Source organism: Equus caballus, chromosome 30 (assembly GCF_041296265.1).
Source record: "Equus caballus isolate H_3958 breed thoroughbred chromosome 30, TB-T2T, whole genome shotgun sequence".
NCBI lineage: Eukaryota > Metazoa > Chordata > Mammalia > Perissodactyla > Equidae > Equus > Equus caballus.
The window spans coordinates 22,249,794-22,262,582 of NC_091713.1; the positions used below are offsets into that span (position 1 = coordinate 22,249,794).

Consider the following 12,789-nt stretch of genomic DNA (forward strand, 5'->3'; position numbering starts at 1 on the left):
TTGCCTCTTCATATGGAATTGTGCAGAGGTGTGCCACGGTAGTGTGGCCAGGGGCACTCTTGAGTCCTGCAGCCACACTTTACACCTGCCCGACCACTTGCTAGCTGTGAGCCCTAGAGCAAGTCACTAAATCCCCATTGCCACCACCACCACCAGCATCTCTAAAGTAGAGATGATAATATCACTATCTTGTAAGGTTGAGAAGGGCATTAAATGAAATAATACATGTAAATCACTTACAACGGTACTTGGCATATTTTAAGAATTAGATAAAATTTCTCATGAATCCTGCCCAACTCTGACCTTAACACACACACAAGACTATAAGCTCTATAAGGGCGAGAGCCATGTCTAATTTCCCCAGCATCCACCACAATGGCTGATTCACAATAGATGCTCAAGAAATATTTGCTAGATGAATGGAGGAAGAATTCCTGGCCCAGGTTTAAGTGTCCTTAAAGCAGAACAGGATGTTGACTTAGAGATGATTGAGAAGCCCAATATCTAGCACAGGCTTGATATGTGCTGGTTGTTTCATAAGTATATGATAAAAGAATTCATGATGGAATCAATGAACTTTCATCTTTGACATCAACACACAGTCAAACTGGCATGCCTTGATCCATTGCTTTGACAATGCCATGCTGACGGCAAAAAACACAATTAGCCCAGTTTGGGGCCATGTCCTGTCGTACATTTTACAAGATGATTTGAATAGAAGCAAAGGCAATGTGTTTGTCAAGTAGAAAGATGCAGCAAAGCTGAAGGGGTATGAGAGGAGCTAACAGAGCATGTGCCAGAAAAATGATCCACGATTATCTGCTATGATGACATAAAATGATTGCCGAAAACCAAAGAAGAGTTTCATTTAAATGACCACTGGCTTCACTTTGGTGTAAATTCTTCCAGTTCTGGTTATTGTTGTTATCCACATCTATTTATGGACTTTTATATAAATATATATGTGTAGAGAGAGAAAAAACATGTACACACTTTTATTTTTCAGAGACTAGAGATCACTCAGCACATACTTTGCATAATCAAATTTTTTCCAGTTAACACCACATTCATTAAATATCCTTCTGACATATCATTTTCCAATACCGCAGGAGGCATTCTGTAATTTATTTAACCATTATAAGATTGTTTTCAATTTTATTTGGAACGTTGTTGCCATGAACATTCTTATAACTAAATGTTTGCCCAAAACCATTAATTCTTTATGATAATTCCTAAAATATGGTTGTTGACATATGTATTGCTAACTTGCCTCCCAAAAGGGCTAAATCAATTTACTTTCCCACCAGTGGTACATGAGGGTCCCTGTTCTCCTATTTCTTTGCCAAAATTCTTGGTTTCATTTTTTGTTAACCTTTGTCCGTGTATAGGTCACAGGTGGTATCTGAATTGTTTTAACTTATTTTTTTCATTACTTGTGAGATTAAACTACTTCTTATATTTTATTCGCTATTTGTATTTCCTCAGATGAAATGAAATTTTAAAAATATAAGGTTCTACATTTGTTCCCCCAAAAGCCAATAATATAATTGTAAAATGGGGAAACTTGGCTTGACAGCAGATCACATGAAAAGAAAAGTGAAAAAATGTGAGAGAAATGGGATAGTCGTCTTCAAATATTCGAACAGTTAGCATATAGAAAAGAAATCATGTTTAGTTCATAGTTTTCCAAAAGGAAAAAGTAGAGCAAGCAGATGGAAAGTTACAGGTTGGCAGAATTTCGCTCATCTTAGGAAAGAACTTTTTAACCGTCTCAGCTATCCAAAGATGAAATGGATTGTCTCATGGAGTGAAATCTCCACCACCAAAGGAGTTCAAGAGTATAAATAGTTAGGGGCCCGCCCAGTGGCACAGCGGTTAAGTGCACACGTTCCGCTTCGGCAGCCCAGGGTTCGCCAGTTCGGATCCCGGGTGCGGACATGGCACCACTTGGCAAGCCATGCTGTGGCAGGCATCCCACATATAAAGTAGAGGAAGATGAGCACAGATGTTAGCTCAGGGCCAGTCTTCCTCAGCAAAAAGAAGAGGACAGGCAGCTGATGTTGGCTCAGGGTTAATCTTCCTAAAAAAAAAAAAAGAGTATAAATAGTCAATTGTCAGGAAGTTGTAGAAGGAAAGGCTTTATGAATTGGGTTAATGGGTGACTTTGAATGGCTCTTCAAACTCCATGATTCTTTGCTTCTGTGAACATAGGCACACAGTAATAAACGTACCTACTTATTTAATATCAATTACCATGTAAACGAGAATAGAAATATCTTTAAAAGTACCATTTTTATATCATCTAATCAAGACATTGTGACAGTTTGGGTTTTTTTTTCCATTTTTATCTAAGCGCAAAAACTGAAACTCATTTATTTAGGTTGGGTTTTTTTTTGGTGAGGAAGATTGACTCTGAGCTAACATCTGTGGCCAATCTTCCTCTTTTTGCTGGAGGAAAATTGTCCCTGAGCTAACATCTGTACCAATCTTCCTCCACTTTGTATGTTGGATGCTGCCACAGCGTGGCTGAACAAGCCGTATGTAGGTCTGCACCCGAGATCCAAACCGGTGAGCCCTAGTCTGCCTAAGCGGAGTGCGTGAACTTAACCACTACGCCTCCGGGCCAGCTCCAATTTAGATTTTTATCTACTCAGAATATGTTTATGTTACATTATAAACAAGCTTACTGGAGCTGTTAATTTTAAAGTAAGTCATTTTAAAAAGATGAACAGTTTAATAATAAACTAATAGAAATTAAAAGAATCTTCTAGTTAGCAGGCCTGCCAGAATTTGGGAGCACTTCATTGTGTTTAGTTTAAGCAATATATGTCCTTAAAAGTAATAAAATTAGGAGGATGGTGGCATGAAATAGGTGAAGGGGGTCAAAAGATACAAACTTTCAATTATAAAATAAATAAGTCCTGAAGATATAATATATAGCACGGCGACTATAGTTAATAATACTGTATTGCGTATTTGAAAGTGGCTAAGAGAGTAGATCTTAAAAGTTCTCATCACAAGAAAAAAAATTTCTTTTGTAAATATGTGTGGTGTTGAACACTAACTAGACTTATTATGGTGATCATTTCACAATATATATAAATATCAAATCATTGTGCTATACACCTGAAACCAATATAATGTTATATGTCAGTTATACCTCGATTGAAAAAGTAAGAAAATTATTTCTCATTAAAACAACCTAGCGATTTTCACTAAATTAGAGGTGCTCCCCAACAGTAAGTTCAAAATTTCTACTTATGCAGGTTTGACTCTATTTGAAATCTATAGGTGTTAAGATGAAAATCATGAAACATTGTCATCTTCCATTTGCTGTGTTCCCTCTCTTTTCTTCTCTTGGTTCACCTGGTAAAGTAACACCTGTACTTTTTTCACTTTCTTTCAAGTTCTCAAGAATGAGGACTGTTGAACACCTCTTATGCCAAAGCAGAGGAGTATCACAATTCCACAATGCAGATGTCTTCACTGTATTAAACCCTGGAAACCAGCCCTCGAGTTGGGTTTATTAGAGAGGGCATCACATTGCAAAGCACAGTGATTCTGAATCAATTAGTCAGATCTAAAGCTTTAATTCATCATAGCACACTCCTGAGCTAGACACGCTATGGTATGCATTAGCACCCAAATCTTTCCAATATTCCACTATGGGTTTTTCGTTTTGTTTTTGTTAAGCCCAGATTGTTAAGTGATACCAGCCTACAGTGTGTTATATGATCTTACTGATACCGTGGATAAAATATAGCTGCTATTTATTTTGGTAATTTAATATGGGAGAAAGACTTTGAGAAAATCGTTCTATTCACATGCTATTTCAGGATAACAGTGACCCACCCTGATTCAGAGAAATCAAGTTAAACTGGTCCTCGTGCTTTCCATTCTGTTTTGTAGCAACGTCTTTCTGGGCTATATTTAACCCCAAGAAAGCTGAAAACACTGACCAGGTCAGGGAGGCAAGCCCATTGATTGACTGTAATATAAAAGTGCCACTTCTAGCATCAGAGCAGTCTATATATTGGCAAGTCATTTATGGGTTTTGTACTCACATTTCCAATTTGGGGAACTAATAGCTTTTTTGAGGAGTGCTTTCTTTCTGAAATCATGTGGAAGGAAGGAACCTGGATCTGGCCCTCTTCACTTGGTTTATGAAGGAAGTGCGTCCAACCGCTATCAAGAAATTCCAGGTGAGAGAAAAAAATAGATGCCACCCAGAACTTTTCTGCCTTGTTCTGGCAGAGTCACTCTAATGAACACAATCAGCAGTTCAGAAGTGAAAACTGTCAAAGAGCCAGGCAAACCAGGCTACTTGCAGTTTTCCAAAAATGCCCTACATTCCCCCTCCCATGCCTTTGGATAGGTTATTCTCTTTGCCAAGAATGTCAAAATCTTTTGGGAGTGGGTTGGGGTGTTACGTTGGTTCGTTTTTATCTGTGTAAAGAAAAGGGAGGTCATATCATAATCCTCTGAAGAATTTCCCAAATGCACGTGCCTCTTCCCTCTATACTTCCAGCCCACCTCCACTGGGAACCCTAGTTTATAAGGTACCGAGTTAACTCCTGATTGAGTTGATGTATTTACAATTTGATGGAAAGAAAGATAACTGAAATAATGAACTATTTTCAGTCACTCAAACTAACGCCACACTTGTTTCTTTTTTTCCTTCTATCCTTCTTCTTTCCCTTCTGGTATTTTTGAAGGAATGCTATATGTCAGGACCTCAGCTGAGTGCTGGAGATGGAGAAATAAATCAGACTTCATTCCTGTGCATCTCATGAAGATCTAGTTAGGGAAACAAAAACATATATAAATAATTCCTTTAGTGAGAAAAGAATATAGATATAGTGCTTCATTGGAATGGGCTAATTATGACTCGAGTGCAATGTACCATAAGGGCCAAAGACCCAAGCAGGAGGGCAAATGTGTGGAGATGGACTTTTGTTAATATCTCTTGGTTGATGTATTGAACACAAGCCTTATATGTCTTCTCAGAGTCCCTCCACTGCCTCCTTCATTCTTTCTAAATCAGGGTCCCAGCCACGCCAAGCTGCCCTTTGCCTTCCCAGTTTAGTTGGAATGCCACATTATGGAGCATAAGATCTGGCTTCCTGAGAGGCTGCAAGGAGGCAGATGTTGCAACCTGGAACTTTGGGAAAATGAAAGCCCCAGAAGTTGAACCTTGACCAATGGGAAATAAGAGACTAGAGGGAACTCAGAACACAATTTCTCCCTCCGTTATCCTCTCCATGGACTGCTCTGAGATCTGGTTCTCCTTGCAAACTTAGCAGAAATTTCTTCCTCATGAGTGAACACACTTGTCAAGTGACCTACTACGTATTGTGCAACTTATTGTGAAGCAATGGCTAACGATATAAATCATTACATCACATTGTTTCCCATCTCTCCTTGTCTCGAGGTGCCTTTTTCCCTAAACTCTACTCTCCTAAGCTTGCACCACCCAAATCCATTGCTGACATTTTAATCTTTGCCTCAGCTTCCACTTCCTAAAAGATCCAGGATATGACCACTGGATTTGTGACTATCCGATGATTCTTCTCCCATGATTCTAAAGGAATTTTTAAAAGAAAAAATCTTGTTTGAAATCTTGTTTGCATATCTTAGCTATTGCAACTAAGTGCCATTGATAGATGAATGGATAAAGAAAATGTGGTACATATATACAATGGAATATTACTCAGCCATGAGACAGGAGGACATCCTGTCATTTGCGACAACATGGATGGAACTTGAGCACATTATGGTACGTGAAATAAGACAGACAGAGAAAGATAAGTACTGTATGATATCACTTAAAGGCGAAGATTAAAAAAAAATAAACTTGTAAAAAGAGAGAATAAAATGGCAGTTACCAGGGAATAGGGGGTCGGGGGACAAGACAGATGCCCTTTAAGAGCACAAACTTTCAACGAGTAGTAAATAAGCCCTAGAGATTTATGCACAGTACAGTGAATATAGAAAACAATACTGTATTATAATCATCAACTTGCTGAGGCTGGAACTTATTTAGTCCAACTACTAAAAAGAAAGGACGATTACGTAACGTGATAGTGGTGCTAGTTATCCCTATAACGGCAATCACAGTACAATATAAAAATGTATCAAATTAACATGTTTGTTAATTTGCTACATAAAATTTACACAAGGTTATATGTCAAATATATTTCAGTTAAAAAAGAAATGAGGGGGCTGGCCTGGTGGCACAGTGGTTAAGGTCGCATCTTCTGCTTTGGTGGCCTGGGGTTTGCTAGTTCACATCCTGGGTGCAGACCTACACACCACTTATCAAGCCACGCTGTGGTAGGCATCTCACATATAAAGTAGAGGAAGATGGGCACCGATGTTAGCTCATAAAAAAGAGGAAGACTGGCAGTAGATGTTAACTCAGGGCTAATCTTCAAAAAAAAAAAAAGAAAGAAAGAAAGAAATGAGGGCCCAGCCCTGTGGCCAAGTGGCTGAAGTTCCACGCATTCTTCGTAGGTGGCCCTAGTTCACAGATTTGGATACTGGGCCCCAACCTACTTCACTCACCAGCCATACTGTGGAGGTGTGCCACATACAAAAAAGTAGAGGAAGATTGGCACAGATGTTAGTTCAGGACTAATCTTACTCATCAAAAAAATAAATAAATAAAAAGAAAGAAAGAAATCTGGTTTGTTTATTCTATGTATTAAAACCAAAATTATTTAAATACTGACAAGCCATTTTCTAGTGATTACATAACCTCAAATGAGCAAATATTTATCCATTTTCTAGTAAGTGGGATTAATCTATTCAAGGTGTGTTTGTGGACTGGTCCTGAATCTGTAAATTATGTAGAAGCTATAGCTAGCCGTCTCTTCTTCCACAGTTGGTTCTCTTCCTGGGTAAATTCAAGGGTTGTGTAAGACAGAGAACTTGAAAGTTATTTGCAAAGTATCAAGAGACTAATTCTCACGATTTGTCATAAAGTAGCCATTAGGAGCATTTTTCTTCCCAACCTAACCTTCTTCTTGAACTAATCCCACACATTTCATATTCCTTCTGCTCTACATCCTTCCATACAAAGGATGTAGGCCACTCCTTACCTGTTGCTTTCATTTTTATCCTTTACCTTTGGTAGAAGCAAAGGTCTCTGAACCACTATTATCCGCCTTTCTCCTCAACTTCTTGCCAGATAGTGCACAATCTATATGGAATTTCATATTTTTTCCTTAGGAAATGCGCAAGAATTCTATAACTTTTGTTTCAAGTTTTACATACTCATCCTTGAACTTTATCTGAATATCTTTCCTGACACCTGTCTAAAATTTTCCACTAAGCACAAACTGAAAAGGCAAGCTTTCTCAACTTGCAGCAAACACCAATAGTTCAATGACAACAAGTGTTTGAAGCAAATAAAATTTCAAATACAACCACCGCTACCACCCGCCATCTTGCAGAATATCAGCTCCATGGGGTTGCCTGCCTCTTCGGTCACTGCCTATCCCAGGAAACTGGAATACCTGCAGCACAATAAACATTTCTTAAATGAGTGAACAAGTCAATAAACGTGCACAACTTTATTTAAAGTTCATGCAAACCTACTCAGGATCATGCCTCAATCCTACCAATCCTTACAGGTGCTGTGTAAATGCAACACCTTTAAGAAGACTTTCTTGAACTTCATTCCATCCCTAGGACATCCTCCATCCTTTGAACACCCATGATGTTTTATCCGCCCATCTCTTGTGACATTTATCAATTTCTGCCTGGAATCGTATTTGTATTTGTACTTACATCTTTGGCTTCCAGTTCATGTTCTTATCCTCCGCTGGCATCTAGCGCAATGCCTGGCCAAACTTCCTGTGGTTGAATAGGTGGTGTGTGTCTGTAGATCATGGGTTATGAAACCAATTCAAACCACAACCTTTGGAAATGCCATAGTTATCCCAACCAAATTAATATGCATAAATAACAGGAAATTAATTCTGATAATTCTCTGTGTAAGCAACCAAACAAACTTTTTGTTCATATGCTCAGCAATAGTTTACTAAGTCATGTAGTCCATGCTAGAGGTTTGGGTGGAGGGAGCCCATGGCAAAAATTACATCAATATCACGTTTCCTCAGACTAAATGCCTTAAGCATTCATTTGCTGATTTATCTTCCACTGTGTACACACTTAAGGCAAATTGTATCATTGTTATTACTCATTAAAGGAAAACACAGGTTTTCTCCCTTGTACATTTCTTCTGGTTGACCCCAAATTTGCTTTGAGTCCATTGCTCTAACACTCACCCCTGGCTTTCCTTAAAACTTCTGGATCACAATTCACCCAGATCATTAGCAATTTTCTTTCCTTCTTGCATGATTTCTGTCTGCCCCTGGGTGGCTTGATTTTAATTAGGAACAAAAGAGTATAATGGAAAAGTTTCAATTGTAAACACATAGAGATTCTGTTGGCAAATATGAGTTTGGCAGAAGAAAAGCCCATGGTCAGCTTAGCTGCAGTTTATTGGCTCAAAAACAAGAACAATTTTGAAGGAAATTAGGATAGTTTTTTTAAAGTGACAATTTTCTCCATCAGGTAGATTACACTATTTCCTGTTATTTTAGGATGCTGATATTTCACTTATACATTTTCTCCAGCTCCCATAAAATTTTCCATCTGGAGGGTACTTTTCTAATCCCTTTGTAAGCCTTTGGATTCAGTTTCTCCTTTTCTTTCTTCCCCTCTCTTTCTTTTTTTGTTTTTTGTTGTTTTCTGAAGTGTCAGTCTCTAGCAACCTTCATCAGATACAAGGTAACACGAGTTTACATCTTAGCTAAGGAGCTTATCCACTCACAGGGAGCTGCCCATATAGCCCTGGAGGGCAGAGGGTAGGGGGAGAAACCAGACTCAACTACTAAAGTTACCTTTGCGTGAAAGCTTACCTCATGCCTTGAACATCTTACAACTAAAATCCTTGAAAATTAAGACTCCTAGGGCTTCCAGCCGATAGACATTTTTCCACGAAGGAGATGAAAGAGCAGGTACAGCCGGAGTTTCTTTCAAAAGAGAGGAACAGCAATTGCCTGTGGTCTGTAGGAAAAAAAAAATAATAAAGTAAATGTTCTTTAAAAGCTTTAATAGTACCAAGTGGATCTTTTTCTCCCTCTTCTCTCCCGGTGGAATTGTAAAGTCTTGCTAGGCAAAGAGCAGGCAGAGGAAAAGAAAGAGACAGAACAAAGGCTAAAGCATCATGTGGATAAAGTTACAGACTGATTATAACTCATGTGATGAATTTTTATTACCGATGGAACAAAACGGGAAACATTTCTTTCTTTATGGACATTATTTCCTGTTTCTGGAATACAGTGGGTTGTTTCTTTCATTTGTACAACACAGCAGGTCAATTGGGTTCCCCTTGTTCATCTTTGTTTATTGGCCAGGCAATGGTTTAATTTTTTCCACACTGGGCAAATCCTTGTCCTCCCACCTATTCCTGGTGGTCCTGTTCCAATAATTTTGCCATGACTTCCAGAATTTTCATAGCATCCCAGGAAAGTTTGTTTAGAGAAAAACATGGGAATGATAATAAACATGTTTACCAGAATTTTTAAGTAGGAAAGCTAGGAATGAATATTGAATTCTAAAAGGTGAGGCACGTCCTCTGTTCACCTGAAGGAGAGGACGGACAGGCTGCTGGTTGTATGATCAGTTGGGGATGTGCACCAAGTTCCCACACAGCCATGGACAGGGCTCAGTGGACCAGTGGGTTAGGAAATGTAAGCAATGTTCGAGAACCTTTTTTATGGAGGATTCTGTGGCTTTAAGGACCATAACATTGCCCTCTTCCTTCTCGGTGGTCTGGAGTATAATTCCAGTTGAGGATTCAGCCTGTCTGCTTCATTCTACAGGCAAAGTAAATACAACAGTTTAGATAATTATCTAGGTAATTTGAACCAAAGCAAAACTACTGGGGAAATAAAAACTTCACTGCATTTCCATTCAAAGAGCACCTTGATTGCTCATCTATGCAAATCAAATTCAAAATACTGCCTGACGTAGTAAAGACTTGGTTTGTCCAGTGAATGAAAGAATGAATGAGTGAACGAGCAAACTGAGCAAATCGCAGGCTTCCCTTCAACTCTCCACTTTGCCTAAATCAGTAGCACCTCAGCACCTGGGCTGAAATATTTTATATTAAACATCTTACATCTCTTCCCCAAACATTTTACACGAACATCCAAAAATTGCCAGCTATTTAAAGACTCCTGGCCTACTTTTATGCCATTGCATTCTTGCCACAGTGAAATCATTACTTGAAATTATGGTGCTAGCCAAGGAATCGCCCAGTCTTTGATTGCCAAAACTATCAAAATTGAGTTTTTTCCGGGGACTAAAATTATCTCTTGGAGAAAAATATAATTTACTAAAGGGGGACTATTACTTACAGGGGCTAAAATGGAAAAGCACATTAATCTATTAAAATTCCAAGAATGATTTATTCATTAATTTAAACGAGCATTTATCATTGCTCTGAGTGGTGGTTCTATTTGGAATGTGGTTTTTCTCATCTTCTCTTTCCCCCATTTAGAAGGTAAATATTCTTCAGACTTTGTATTTCAAGAATAATGTATGTACGCAAAATCAGCAAATGCACACAGAACACGGGCTAGTTTCATTTTGTGTGGCCTCTTCTAAGATGGTTAGGCAGATTTGTCCTCCCTAAAGGTTTCAGGAATTTTTATACACACATCGTCCTTATTACTTGAAGTTGTCAGTCTTTTACTTCAAAATGATGTGTAAGTAAGGGGAAAACCTTGTCCTCTCTCTTCATCCAAATTATCAAAGCAAGATGTTTGCAGTTATCAATGCTGAGATGAGATAAATTCGACCACTAAGGAAACGATGAGGGAAAAGTCCAGTAGGAAAGAATAGAAAAGTTCCTATTAGATTGATTTGGCAACTTAACCAAATAATCTGAGAGACTTACCTGGCTAAATCATTTTTAAGTAGATTTTAAGCTTTTTGGTAGTGCTAGAGGTAAAAAAAAAAAAAAAAATGCCAAGAAGGTGGAGTTTTGTGGGGTTCTTTTTGCAGGCAAGGATTCGCCCTGAACTAACATCTGTTGCCAATCTTCCTCTTTTTTTTTTTCTTCCCAAAGCTCCGGTGCATGGTTGTACATCCTAGTTGCAAGTCCTTCTAGTTCTTTTATGTGAGCCGCTGCCATAGTATGACAACTGACAGATGGGTGATGTGGTTCCTCGACCAGGAAATGAACACGGGCCGCCAAAGCAGTGAAAGCACTGAACTTTAACCACTAGACCATCAGGACTGACTCTGGGGTTTTTCAATTGTGGTAAAATACACATAACAAAATTTATCATCTTAACCATTTTCGAGTGTACAGTTCAGTAGAGTTAAGTATATTCACATTGTTGTGCAACAGAGCTCCAGAACTTTTTCATACCCATTAAATAACTCCCCTCCCGCTAGACCCTGGAAGCCACCATTCTACTTTCTGTGTCTGTGAACCTGACTACTCTACATACCTTACATAAGTGGAATCGTACAGTATTTTCCATTGCGACTTGCTTCTTTCACTCAGCATGAATGCATCTCATTATTTTGCTTAGCATAAATGAATCCTCAAGATTCATTCATGTTATAGCATATGTCAGAATCTTCATCCTTTTTAAGGCTGAATCATACTCCATTGTATGGATATATCACATTCTGTTTGTCTGTTCATCCATTGGGAAGCTATTTGTTTTTACTGACAGATTTTTGCAAAGATGTTTACTAATGTGTCATCATCATGTAGACATTTTGTCCTTCCCCTGAAAAACATGACATTTTCATATCAGAAAGGGAAAATAGGAAATGATTGCTTACATTGCATTTCCCACAAAATGATCTTGCCGGACCCAATCAATACACAAATATTTTGACTTTTCAAAATTTAGGTATCTGAATCATTATATTCTATCACCCATTTGATGTAAATACAAAGTGATTAGAACCTTAAAGTGTTGTTTGTAAGCCAAACTCACAGTCCACACTTCTGGAAATTCAGGCTGTAATAGTACAGAGTCAGCTTTTGGATGTTAAATTTTAAGGAAAACATACCTTTTATAAGTATATTAACTCAGCCCTGGTCCACCCTTGCATTGCTCAGAGAACACTCTTCTGTGAAGGTACTCATTTTTGGCTGTTAGTATGCCTAAGAAAAGGAAAAATTTCTTTTCCATGTATAATTTGTTAGTCCATTTCCATTCTAAGTGTGATAAGGAGGCTTTTAGGTGGTAAGATCACTACTTTGGATTTAATATTTATAAGGTTGCCAGACAAGACATAGGACACCCTGTTAAACTTGAATTTTAGATAACCAATGCAGAATGTTCTAGTATAAGTACATTCCATGCAGCATTTGGGACACACTTATGCTAAAACATTCTTCATTGGTTTTCTGAAATTCAAATTTAACTGGGCATCCTCTATTTTTATTTGCTAAATCTGACAACCCTGGGTGATTTCCACCCTTGTCTGTGGGAACTTGAGCCTCAAGAGGCAAGTAGAAGACACAATCAAATGCAAGTGTTATAACACTAGGGGGCGCTGTAAGAAACTGAGAGTGAGGCTGTTCCGGGAGTTTAATAAGGTCTGTAGTCCTTGGTAAGAAGAGGGCCTGCCCTCCCCGCCACACCGCAGAGAGCAGTGAGGTCCACATGAGGATGGATGTGACATGAGGGTGTTGTAACCATCAGAGCCACACCAGCCAACCCATCAGGGACAGGGCACAGCCAAGCA

At 38.6% G+C, this 12,789-nt stretch overlaps 1 long non-coding RNA gene across 1 annotated transcript; it reads right to left on the reverse strand.

Moving 5' to 3' along the window:
* Positions 1-6,673: 6,673 nt before the first annotated feature.
* LOC138921484 (uncharacterized) lies at positions 6,674-9,258 on the reverse strand. Its single transcript, XR_011434105.1, has 4 exons — positions 9,130-9,258; positions 8,928-9,041; positions 7,792-7,882; positions 6,674-7,517 (listed from the first exon to the last, which is right to left on the reverse strand). It is a non-coding gene; the product is annotated as an uncharacterized lncRNA (long non-coding RNA).
* Positions 9,259-12,789: the final 3,531 nt, after the last annotated feature.